This window comes from Schistocerca americana, chromosome 10, assembly GCF_021461395.2.
Source record: "Schistocerca americana isolate TAMUIC-IGC-003095 chromosome 10, iqSchAmer2.1, whole genome shotgun sequence".
Lineage (NCBI taxonomy): Eukaryota > Metazoa > Arthropoda > Insecta > Orthoptera > Acrididae > Schistocerca > Schistocerca americana.
In genome coordinates, this window is record NC_060128.1 from 73,348,716 (window position 1) to 73,362,161 (window position 13,446).

A 13,446-nucleotide genomic window follows, 5' to 3' on the forward strand; every position below is an offset into this window, starting at 1 on the left:
TCACTTCAGGTTTACTGTATGACTTGGACCTTCTTATTGACGATGAAACACAGAAATTGCATCCGAATTTAATACAAAAGTCACAATGCTGACTCAAGTACAAGGGACTGACACTTTAACTTTCTATGATTTGAACCTCTCCTATGAGTCCAATTTTAGTTTCTGATGCTTCTCTTCAGGTTTACTGTATCCCTTGGACCTTGTTATTGACGATGAAACACAGAAATTGCATCCGAATTTAAAGCAAAAGGCACAATGCCGACTGAAGTACAAGATTGCTGACACTCTAACTTTCTATGACATGAACCTCTCCTGTGAGTCCAGTTTTCGGTTCCGATGCTTCACTTCAGGTTTACTTTATACCTTGGACCATCTTACTGTCGATGATGCACAGAAATTGCATCCCAATTTAATACAAAAGGCACAATGACGACTTAAGTACAAGAGGACTGACACTCTAACTTTCTATGATTGGAGCCTCTCCTGTGACTCCAGTTTTAGTTTCCGATGCTTCACTTCAGGTTTACTGTATCCCTTGGACCTTCTTATCGACGATGAATCACAGAAATTGCATCCGAATTTAAAGCAAAGGGCACAATGCCGACTTAAGTACAAGAGGACTGACCCTCAAATTTTCTATGATTTGAACCTCTCCTGTGAGTCCAGTTTTAGTTTCCGATGCTTCACTTCAGGTTTACTGTATCCCTTGGACCTTCTTATTGACGATGAAACACGGAAATTGCATCCGAATTTAATACAAAAGGCACAATGCCGACTTAAGTACAAGAGGACTGACCATCTAACTTTCTATCATTTGAACCTCTCCTGTGAGTCCAGTTTTAGATTGCGATGCTTCTCTTCAGGTTTACTGTATAACTTGGACCTTCTTATTGACGATGAAACACACAAATTGCATCCGAATTTAATGCAAAAGGCACAATGACGACTTAAGTACAAGAGGACTGACACTCTAACTTTCTATGATTTGAACCTCTCCCGTGAGTCAAGTTTTAGATTCCGATGCTTCACTTCAGGTTTACTGTATCCCTTGGACCTTCTTTTTGACGGTGAAACACAAAAATTGCATCAGAATTTAATACAAAAGACACAATGCTGACTTAAGTACAAGAGGACTGACACTCTAACTTTCTATGATTTAAACCCATCCTGTGAGTCCAGTTTTAGATTCCGATGCTTCACTTCAGGTTTACGTAACGCTTGAACCTTTTTATTGACGATGTAACACAGAAATTGCATCCGACTTTAATACAAAAGGCACAATGCCGACTTAAGTACAAGAGAACTGACCATCTAACTTTCTATCGTTTGAACCTCTCCTGTGAGTCCAGTTTGAGATCCAATGCTTCACTTCAGGTTTACTGCATACCTTGGACCTTCTTATTTACGATGAGGCACTGATATTACATCGGAATTAAATTCAAATGGCACAATGATGGCATAAGTACAAGAGGACTGGCACTCTAAATTTCTATTACACTCCTGGAAATTGAAATAAGAACACCGTGAATTCACTGTCCCCGGAAGGGGAAACTTTATTGACACATTCCTGGGGTCAGATGCATCACATGATCACACTGACAGAACCACAGGCACATAGACACAGGCAACAGAGCATGCACAATGTCGGCACTAGTACAGTGTATATCCACCTCTCGCAGCAATGCAGGCTGCTATTCTCCCATGGAGACGATCGTAGAGATGCTGGATGTAGTCCTGTGGAACGGCTTGCCATGCCATTTCCACCTGGCGCCTCAGTTGGACCAGCGTTCGTGCTGGACGTGCAGACCGCGTGAGACGACGCTTCATCCAGTCCCAAACATGCTCAATGGGGGACAGATCCGGAGATCTTGCTGGCCAGGGTAGTTGACTTACACCTTCTAGAGCACGTTGGGTGGCATGGGATACATGCAGATGTGCATTGTCCTGTTGGAACAGCAAGTTCCCTTGCCGGTCTGGGAATGGTAGAACGATGGGTTCGATGACGGTTTGGATGTACCGTGCACTATTCAGTGTCCCCTCGACGATCACCAGTGATGTACGGCCAGTGTAGGAGATCGCTCCCCACACCATGATGCCTGGTGTTGGCCCTGTGTGCCTCGGTCGTATGCAGTCCTGATTGTGGCGCTCACCTGCACGGCGCCAAACACGCATACGACCATCATTGGCACCAAGGCAGAAGCGACTCTCATCGCTGAAGACGACACGTCTCCATTCGTCCCTCCACTCACGCCTGTCGCGACACCACTGGAGGCGGGCTGCACGATGTTGGGGCGTGAGCGGAAGACGGCCTAACGGTGTGCGGGACCGTAGCCCAGCTTCATGGAGACGGTTGCGAATGGTCCTCGCCGATACCCCAGGAGCAACAGTGTCCCTAATTTGCTGGGAAGTGGCGGTGCGGTCCCCTACGACACTGCGTAGGATCCTACGGTCTTGGCGTGCATCCGTGCGTCGCTGCGGTCCGGTCCCAGGTCGACGGGCACGCGCACCTTCCGCCGACCACTGGCGACAACATCGATGTACTATGGAGACCTCACGCCCCACGTGTTGAGCAATTCGGCGGTACGTCCACCCGGCCTCCCGCATGCCCACTATACGCCCTCGCTCAAAGTCCGTCAACTGCACATACGGTTCACGTCCACGCTGTCGCGGCATGCTACCAGTGTTAAAGACTGCGATGGAGCTCCGTATGCCACGGCAAACTGGCTGACACTGACGGCGGCGGTGCACAAATGCTGCGCAGCTAGCGCCATTCGACGGCCAACACCGCGGTTCCTGGTGTGTCCGCTGTGCCGTGCGTGTGATCATTGCTTGTACAGCCCTCTCGCAGTGTCCGGAGCAAGTATGGTGGGTCTGACACACCGGTGTCAATGTGTTCTTTTTTCCATTTCCAGGAGTGTATTTGAACCTCGCTTGTGAGTCCAGTTTTAGATTCCGATGCTTCACTTCAGGTTAACTGTATGACTTGTACCTTCTTTTTGACGATGAAACACAGAAATTGCATCCGAATTTAATACAAAAGTCACAATGCCGACTTAAGTACAAGGGGACTGACACTTTAACTTTCTATGAATTGAACCTCTCCTGTGAGTTCAGTTTTAGATTCCGATGCTTCACTTCAGGTTTACTGTACCCCTTGGACCTTGTTATTGACGATGAAACACAGAAATTGCATCCGAATTTAAAGCAAAAGGCACAATGCCGACTTAAGTACAAGATTGCTGACACTCTAACTTTCTATGATTTGAACCTCTCCTGTGAGTCCAGTTTTCGGTTCCGATGCTTCACTTCAGGTTTACTTTATACCTTGGACCATCTTATTGTCGATGAAACACAGAAATTGCATCCCAATTTAATACAAAAGGCACAATGCCGACTTAAGTACAAGAGGACTGACACTCTAACTTTCTATGATTATATCCTCTCCTGTGACTCCAGTTTTAGTTTCCGATGCTTCACTTCAGGTCTACTATATCCCTTGGACCTTCTTATTGACGATGAAACACAGAAATTGCATCCGAATTTAATACAAAAGGCACAATGCCGACTTAAGTACAAGAGGACTGACATTCTAACTTTCTATGATTTGAACCTCTCCTGTGAGTCCAGTTTTAGTTCTGATGCTTCACTTCAGGTTTACTGTATCCCTTGGACCTTCTTATTGACCATGAAACACGGAAATTGCATACGATTTTAATACAAAAGGCACAATGCCGACTTAAGTACAAGAGGACTGACCATCTAACTTTCTACCATTGGAACCTCTCCTGTGAGTGCAGTTTTACATTGCGTTGCTTCACTTCAGGTTTACTGTATCCCTTGGACCTTCTCATTGACGATGAAACACACAAATTGCATCCGAATTTAATACAACAGGCACAATGACAACGTAAGTACAAGAGGACTGACACTCTAACTTTCTATGATTTGAACCTCTCCTGTGAGTCCAGTTTTAGATTCCGATGCTTCACTTCAGGTTTACTGTATCCCTTGGACCTTCTTATTGACGATGAAACACAGAAATTGCATCCGAATTTAATTCAAAAGACACAATGCCGACCTAAGTACAAGAGGACTGACACTAATTTTCTATGATTTGAACATCACCTGTGAGTCCAGTTTTAGATTCCGATGCTTCACTTCAGGTTTACTGTATCCCTTGGACCTTCTTATTGACGATGAAACACAGAAATTGCATCCGAATTTAATACAAAAGGCACAAGGCCGACTTAAGTACAAATGGACTGACACTCCAACTTTCTATGATTTGAACCTCTCCTGTGAGTCCAGTGTTAGATTCCGATGCTTCACTTCAGGTTTACTGTATCCCTTGGACCTTCTTATTGCCGATGAAACACAGAAATTGCATCCGAATTTAATCCAAAAGGCACAATGCCGACTTAAGTACAAGAGGACTGACACACTAACATTCTATGATTTGAACCTCTCCTGTGAGTCCAGTTTTAGATTCCGATGCTTCACTTCAGGTTTACTGTATACCTTGGACTTTCGTGTTGACGATGAAGCACAGAAATTGCATCGGAATTAAATTCAAAAGGCATAATGCCGACTTAAGTACAAGGGGACTGACACTCTAACTTTCTATGGTTTGAACTTCTCCTGTGAGTCCAGTTTTAGATTCCGATGCTTCACTTCAGGGTTAGTGCATCCCTTGGACCTTGTAATTGACGATGAAACATAGAAAATGCATCCGAATTTAATTCGAAAGGCACAATTCCGACTTCAGTACAAGTGGACTGACACTCTAACTTTCTATGATTTGAACCTCTCCTGTGAGTACAGTTTTAGATTCCGATGCTTCACATCAGATTTACTGCATACCTTGGACCTTCTTGTTGACGATGAAGCACAGAAATTGCATCGGAATTAAATTCAAATGGCACAATGATGACATAAGTACAAGAGGACTGACACTCTAAATTTCTATGATTTGAACCTCTCTTGTGAGTCCAGTTTTAGTTTCCGATGCTTCACTTCAGGTTTACTGTATGACTTGGACCTTCTTATTGACGATGAAACACAGAAATTGCATCCGAATTTGATACAAAAGTCACAATGCCGACTTAAGTACAAGGGCACTGACACTTTAACTTTCTATGATTTGAACCTCTCCTGTGAGTCCAGTTTTAGATTCCGATGCTTCACTTCAGGTTTACTGTATCCCTTGGACCTTGTTGTTGACGATAAAACACATAAATTGCATCCGAATTTAATACAAAAGGCACAATGCCGACTTAAATACAAGATTACTGACACTCTAACTTTCTATGATTTGAACCTCTCCTGTGAGTCCAGTTTTCCGTTCCGATGCTTCACTTCAGGTTTACTTTATACCTTGGACCATCTTATTCTCGATGAAGCACAGAAATTGCATACCAATTTAATACAAAAGGCACAATACCGACTTAAGTACAAGAGGACTGACCATCTAACATTCTATCATTTGAACCTCTCCTGTGAGTCCAGTTTCAGATTGCGATGCTTCACTTCAGGTTTACTGTATCCCTTGGACCTTCTTATTGACGATGAAACAGAGAAATTGCATCCGAATTTAATACAAAAGACACAATGCCGACTTAAGTACAAGAGGACTGACACTCTAACTTTCTATGATTTAAACCCCTCCTGTGAGTACAGTTTTAGATTCCGATGCTTCACTTCAGGTTTACGTAACCCTTGAACCTTCTTATTGACGATGAAACACAGAAATTGCATCCGAATTTAATACAAAAGGCACAATGCCGACTTAAGAACAAGAGGACTGACCATCTAACTTTCTATCATTTGAACTTCTCGTGTGAGTCTAGTTTGAGATCCAATGCTTCACTTCAGGTTTACTGTATACCTTGGACTTTCTTATCGACGATGAAGCACAGAAACTGCATCGGAATTAAATTCAAAGGGCATAATGCCGACTTAAGTACAAGAGGACTGAGTCTCCAACTTTCTATGATTTGAACCTCTCCTGTGAGTCCAGTTTTAGATTCCGATGCTGCACTTCAGAATTACTGTATTCCTTGGACCATCTTATTGACGATGAAACACAGAAATAGCATCCGAATTTAATACAAAAGGCACAAGGCTGACTTAAGTACAAAAGGACTGACACTCTAATTTTCTATGCTTTGAACCCCTCCTGTGAGTCCAGTTTTAGATTCCGATGCTTCACTTCAGGTTTACTGTATACCTGAGACCTTCTTGTTGACGATGAAGCACAGAAAATGCATCGGAATTAAATTCAAAAGGCATAATGCCGACTTAAGTAAAAGAGGACTGACCCTCTAACTTTCTATGATTTGACTCTCTCCTGTGAGTCCAGTTTTCGGTTCCGATGCTTCACTTCAGGTTTACTGTATACCTTGGACATTTTTATCGACGATGAAGCGCAGAAACTGCATTGGAATTAATTTCAAAGGGCATAATGCCGACTTAAGTACAAGAGGACTGACTCTCTAACTTTCTATAATTTGAACCTCTTCTGTGAGTCCAGTTTTAGATTCCGATGCTTCACTTCAGGTTTACTGTATCCCTTGGACCTTCTTATTGACGATGAAACACAGAAATTGCATCCGAATTTAATACAAAAGGCACAAGGCCGACTTAAGTACAAAAAGGCTGACACTCTAACTTTCTATGATTTGAACCTCTCCTGTGAGTCCAGTTTTAGATTCCGATGCTTCACTTCAGGCTTACTGTATCCCTTGGACCTTCTTATTGACGATGAAACACAGAAATTGCATCCGAATTTAATACAAAAGGCACAATGCCGACTTAAGTACAAAAGGACTGGCACTCTAACTTTCTATGATTTGAACCTCTCCTGTGAGTCCAGTTTTAGATTCCGATGCTTCACTTCAGGTTTACTGTATACCTTGGACCATGTTATTGACGATGAAGCACAGAAATTGCATCCGAATTTAAAACAAAAGGCACAATTCCGAATTAAGTACAAGAGGACTGACACTCTAACATTCTATGATTTGAACCTCACCTGTAGGTCCAGTTTCAGATTACGATGCTTCATTTTAGGTTTACTGTATTCCTTGGACCTTCTTATTGACGATGAGACCCAGAAATTGCATCCGAATTTAATACAAACGCCACATTGCCGGCTTAAGTACAAGAGGACTGACACTCTAACTTTCTATGATTTGAACCTCTCCTGTGAGTCCAGTTTTAGATTCCGATGCTTCACTTCATGTTTGCTGTATCCCTTGGACCTTCTTATTGACGATGAAACACAGAAATTGCATCCGAATTTAAAACCTAAGGCACAATGCCGACTTAGGTACGAGAGGACTGACTTTCTAACTTTCTATGATTTGAACCTCTCCTGTTATTACAGTTTTAGATTCCGATGCTTCGCTTCAGGTGTACTTTATACCTTGGACCATCTTATTGACGATGAAGCGCAGAAATTGCATCCGAATTTAATACAAAAGGCACAATGCCGACTTAAGTACAAGACGACTGACACTCTAACTGTCTATGATTTGAACCTCTCCTGTGAGTCCAGTTTTAGGTTCCGATGCTTCACTTCAGTTTTATTGTATCCCTTGGACCTTCTTATTTACGATGAAACATAGAAATTGCATCCGAATTTAATACGAAAGGCACAATGCCGAATTAAGTACAAGAGGACTGACACTCTAACTTTCTATGATTTGAACCTCTCCTGTGAGTCCAGTTTTAGATTCCGATGCTTCACTTCAGGTTTACTGTATCCCTTGGACCTTCTTATTGATGATGAAACACAGAAATTGCATCCGAATTTAGTACAAAAGGCACAATGCTGACTTAAGTACAAGAGGACTGACACTCTTACTTTATATGATTTGAACCTCTACAGTGAGTCCTGTTTTAGATTCCGATGCTTCACTTCAGAATTACTGTATTCCTTGGACCATCTTATTGACGATGAAACACAGAAATTGCATCCGAATTTAATACAAAAGGCACAATGCTGACTTAAGTACAAAAGGACTGACACTCTAACTTTCTATGATTTGAACCTCTCCTGTGAGTCCAGTTTTAGATTCCGATGCTTCACTTCAGGTTTACTGTATACCTGGGACCTTCTTGTTGACGATGAAGCACAGAAATTGCATCGGAATTAAATTCAAAAGGCATAATGCCGACTTAAGTACAAGTGGACTGACCCCCTAACTTTCTATGATTTTAACCTCTCCTGTGAGTCCAATTTTCGGTTCCGATGCTTCACTTCAGGTTTACTTTATACCTTGGACCATCTTACTGACGATGAAGCACAGAAATTGCATCAAAATTTAGTACCAAAGGAACAATGCCGACTTAAGTACAAGAGGACTGACACTCTAACTATCTATGATTGGAACCTCTCTTGTGACTCCAGTTTTAGATTCCGATGCTTCACTCCAGGTTTACTGTATCCCTTGGACCTTCTTATTGACGATGAAAACAGAAATTGCATCCGAATTTAATACAAAAGGCACAATGCCGACTTAAGTACAAGAGGGCTGACACTCTAACTTTCTATGATTTGAACCTCTCCTGTGAGTCCAGTTTTAGTTTCCGATGCTTCACTTCAGGTTTACTTTATACCTTGGACCATCTTATTGATGATGAAGCACAGAAATTGCATCCCAATGTAATACAAAAGGCACAATGCCGACTTAAGTACAAGAGGACTGACACTCTAACGTTGTATGATTTGAACCTCTCCTGTGAGTCCAGTTTTAGATTCCGATGCTTCACTTCAGGTTTACTGTATACCTTGGACCATGTTATTGACGATGAAGCACAGAAATTGCATCCGAATTTAAAACAAAAGGCACAATGCCGAATTAAGTACAAGAGGACTGACACTCTAACTTTCTATGATTTGAACCTCACCTGTAGGTCCAGTTTTAGATTACGATGCTTCATTTTAGGTTTACTGTATCCCTTGGACCTTCTTATTGACGATGAGACACAGAAATTGCATCCGAATTTAATACAAACGTCACATTGATGGCTTAAGTACAAGAGGACTGACACTCTAACTTTCTATGATTTGAACCTCTCCTGTCAGTCCAGTTTTAGATTCCGATGCTTAACTTCAGGTTTGCTGTATCCCTTGGACCTTCTTATTGACGATGAAACACAGAAATTGCATCCGAATTAAAAACCTAAGGCACAATGCCGACTTAGGTACGGGAGGACTGACACTCTAACTTTCTATGATTTGAACCTCTCCTGTTATTACAGTTTTAGATTCCGATGCTTCGCTTCAGGTGTACTTTATACCTTGGACCATCTTATTGACGATGAAGCGCAGAAATTGCATCCGAATTTAATACAAAAGGCACAATGCCGACTTAAGTACAAGAGGTCTGACACTCTAACTGTCTATGATTTGAACCTCTCCTGTGAGTCCAGTTTTAGGTTCCGATGCTTCACTTCAGGTTTATTGTATCCCTTGGACCTTCTTATTTACGATGAAACATAGAAATTGCATCCGAATTTAATACAAAAGGCACAATGCCGAATTAAGTACTAGAGGACTGACACTCTAACTTTCTATGATTTGAACCTCTCCTGTGAGTCCAGTTTTAGATTCCGATTCTTCACTTCAGGTTTACTGTATCCCTTGGACCTTCTTACTGATGATGAAACTAAGAAATTACATCCGAATTTAGTACAAAAGGCACAATGCTGACTTAAGTAAAAGAGGACTGACACTCTTACTTTATATGATTTGAACCTCTACAGTGAGTCCTGTTTTAGATTCCGATGCTTCACTTCAGAATTACTGTATTCCTTGGACCATCTTGTTCACGATGAAACACAGAAATTGCATCCGAATTTAATACAAAAGGCACAATGCTGACTTAAGTACAAAAGGACTGACACTCTAACTTTCTATGATTTGAACCTCTCCTGTGAGTCCAGTTTTAGATTCCGATGCTTCACTTCAGGTTTACTGTATACCTGGGACCTTCTTGTTGACGATGAAGCACAGAAATTGCATCGGAATTAAATTCAAAAGGCATAATGCCGACTTAAGTACAAGAGGACTGACCCCCTAACTTTCTATGATTTGAACCTCTCCTGTGAGTCCAGTTTTCGGTTCCGATGCTTCACTTCAGGTTTACTTTATACCTTGGACCATCTTACTGACGATGAAGCACAGAAATTGCATCCCAATTTAATACAAAACGAGCAATGCCGACTTAAGTACAAGAGGACTGACACTCTAACTTTCTATGATTTAAACCCCTCCTGTGAGTCCAGTTTTAGATTCCGATGCTTCACTTCAGGTTTACTTAACTCTTGAACCTTCTTATTGACGATGAAACAGAGAAATTGCATCCGAATTAAATACAAAAGGCACAATGCCGACTTAAGTACAAGAGGACTGACCATCTAACTTTCTATCATTTGAACCTCTCCTGTGAGTCGAGTTTGAGATCCAATGCTTCACTTCAGGTTTACTGTATACCTTGGACCTTCTTATCGACGATGAGCGCAGAAACTGCATTGGAATTAAATTCAAAGGGCATAATGCCGAATTAAGTACAAGAGGACTGACACTCTAACTTTCTATGATTTGAACCTCACCTGTAGGTCCAGTTTTAGATTACGATGCTTCATTTTAGGTTTACTGTATCCCTTGGACCTTCTAATCGACGATGAGACACAGAAATTGCATCCGAATTTAATACAAACGTCACATTGCCGGCTTAAGTACAAGAGGACTGACACTCTAACTTTCTATGATTTGAACCTCTCCTGTGAGTCCAGTTTTAGATTCCGATGCTTCACTTCAGGTTTGCTGTATCCCTTGGACCTTGTTATTGACGATGAAACACAGAAATTGCATCCGAATTTGAAACCTAAGGCACAATGCCGACTTAGGTACGAGAGGACTGACACTCTAACTTTCTATGATTTGACCTTTCCTGTTATTACAGTTTTAGATTCCGATGCTTCGCTTCAGGTTTACCTTATACCTTGGACCATCTTATTGACGATGAAGCGCAGAAATTGCATCCGAATTTAATACAAAAGGCATAATGCCGACTTAAGTACAAGAGGACTGACACTCTAACTGTCTATAATTTGAACCTCTCCTGTGAGTCCAGTTTTAGGTTCCGATGCTTCACTTCAGGTTTATTGTATCCCTTGGACCTTCTTATTTACGATGAAACATAGAAATTGCATCCGAATTTAATTCAAAAGGCACAATGCCGAATTAAGTACAAGGGGACTGACACTTTACCTTTCTATGATTTGAACCTCTCCTGTGAGTCCAGTTTTAGATTCCGATGCTTCACTTCAGGTTTACTGTATCCCTTGGACCTTCTTATTGATGATGAAACACAGAAATTGCATCCGAATAAAGTACAAAAGGCACAATGCTGACTTAAGTACAAGAGGACTGACACTCTTACTTTATATGATTTGAACCTCTACAGTGAGTCCTGTTTTAGATTCCGATGCTTCACTTCATTTTTACTGTATCCCTTGGACCGTCTTATTGACGAAGAAACACAGAAATTGCATCCGAATTTAATACAAAGGGCACAATGACGACTTAAGTACAAGAGGACTGACACTCTAACTTCCTATGATTTGATCCTCTCCTGTGAGTCTAGTTTTAGAATCCGATGCTTCACTTCAGGTTTACTGTATCCCTTGGACCTTCGTATTGACGATGAAAACAGAAATTGCATCCGAATTTAATACAAAAGGCACAATGCCGACTTAAGTACAAGAGGACTGACACTCTAACTTTCTATGATTTGAACCTCTCCTGTGAGTCCAGTTTTAGTTTCCGATGCTTCACTTCAGGTTTACTTTATACCTTGGACCATCTTATTGATGATGAAGCACAGAAATTGCATCCCAATGTAATACAAAAGCCACAATGCCGACTTAAGTACAAGAGGACTGGCCATCTAACTTTCTATCATTTGAGCCTCTCCTGTGAGTCTAGTTTTGGATTGCGATGCTTCACTTCAGGTTTACTGTATCCCTTGGACCTTCTTATTGACGATGAAACACACAAAATGCATCCGAAATTAATGCAAAAGGCACGATGACGACTTATGTACAAGAGGACTGACACTCTAACTTTCTATGATTTGAACCTGTCCTGTGAGTCCAGTTTTAGATTCCGATGCTTCACTTCAGGTTTACTGTATCCCTTGGACCTTCTTATTGACAATGAAACACAGAAATTGCATCCGAATTTAATACGAAAGACACAATGCCGACTTAAGTACAAGAGGACTGACACTCTAACTTTCTATGATTTAAACCCCTCCTGTGAGTCCAGTTTTAGATTCCGATGCTTCACTTCAGGTTTACTTAACTCTTGAACCTTCTTATTGACGATGAAACACAGAAATTGCATCCGAATTAAATACAAAAGGCACAATGCCGACTTAAGTACAAGAGGACTGACCATCTAACTTTCTATCATTTGAACCTCTCCTGCGAGTCGAGTTTGAGATCCAATGCTTCACTTCAGGTTTACTGTATACCTTGGACCTTCTTATCGACGATGAAGCGCAGAAACTGCATTGGAATTAAATTCAAAGGGCATAATGCCGAATTAAGTACAAGAGGACTGACACTCTAACTTTCTATGATTTGAACCTCACCTGTAGGTCCAGTTTTAGATTACGATGCTTCATTTTAGGTTTACTGTATCCCTTGGACCTTCTAATTGACGATGAGACACAGAAATTGCATCCGTATTTAATACAAACGTCACATTGCCGGCTTAAGTACAAGAGGACTGACACTCTAACTTTCTATGATTTGAACCTCTCCTGTGAGTCCAGTTTTAGATTCCGATGCTTCACTTCAGGTTTGCTGTATCCCTTGGACCTTGTTATTGACGATGAAACACAGAAATTGCATCCGAATTTAAAACCTAAGGCACAATGCCGACTTAGGTACGAGAGGACTGACACTCTAACTTTCTATGATTTGACCTTTCCTGTTATTACAGTTTTAGATTCCGATGCTTCGCTTCAGGTTTACTTTATACCTTGGACCATCTTATTGACGATGAAGCGCAGAAATTGCATCCGAATTTAATACAAAAGGCACAATGCCGACTTAAGTACAAGAGGACTGACACTCTAACTGTCTATAATTTGAACCTCTCCTGTGAGTCCAGTTTTAGGTTCCGATGCTTCACTTCAGGTTTATTGTATCCCTTGGACCTTCTTATTTACGATGAAACATAGAAATTGCATCCGAATTTAATACAAAATTCACAATGCCGAATTAAGTACAAGAGGACTGACACTTTAACTTTCTATGATTTGAACCTCTCCTGTGAGTCCAGTTTTAGATTCCGATGCTTCACTTCAGGTTTACTGTATCCCTTGGACCTTCTTATTGATGATGAAACACAGAAATTGCATCCGAATA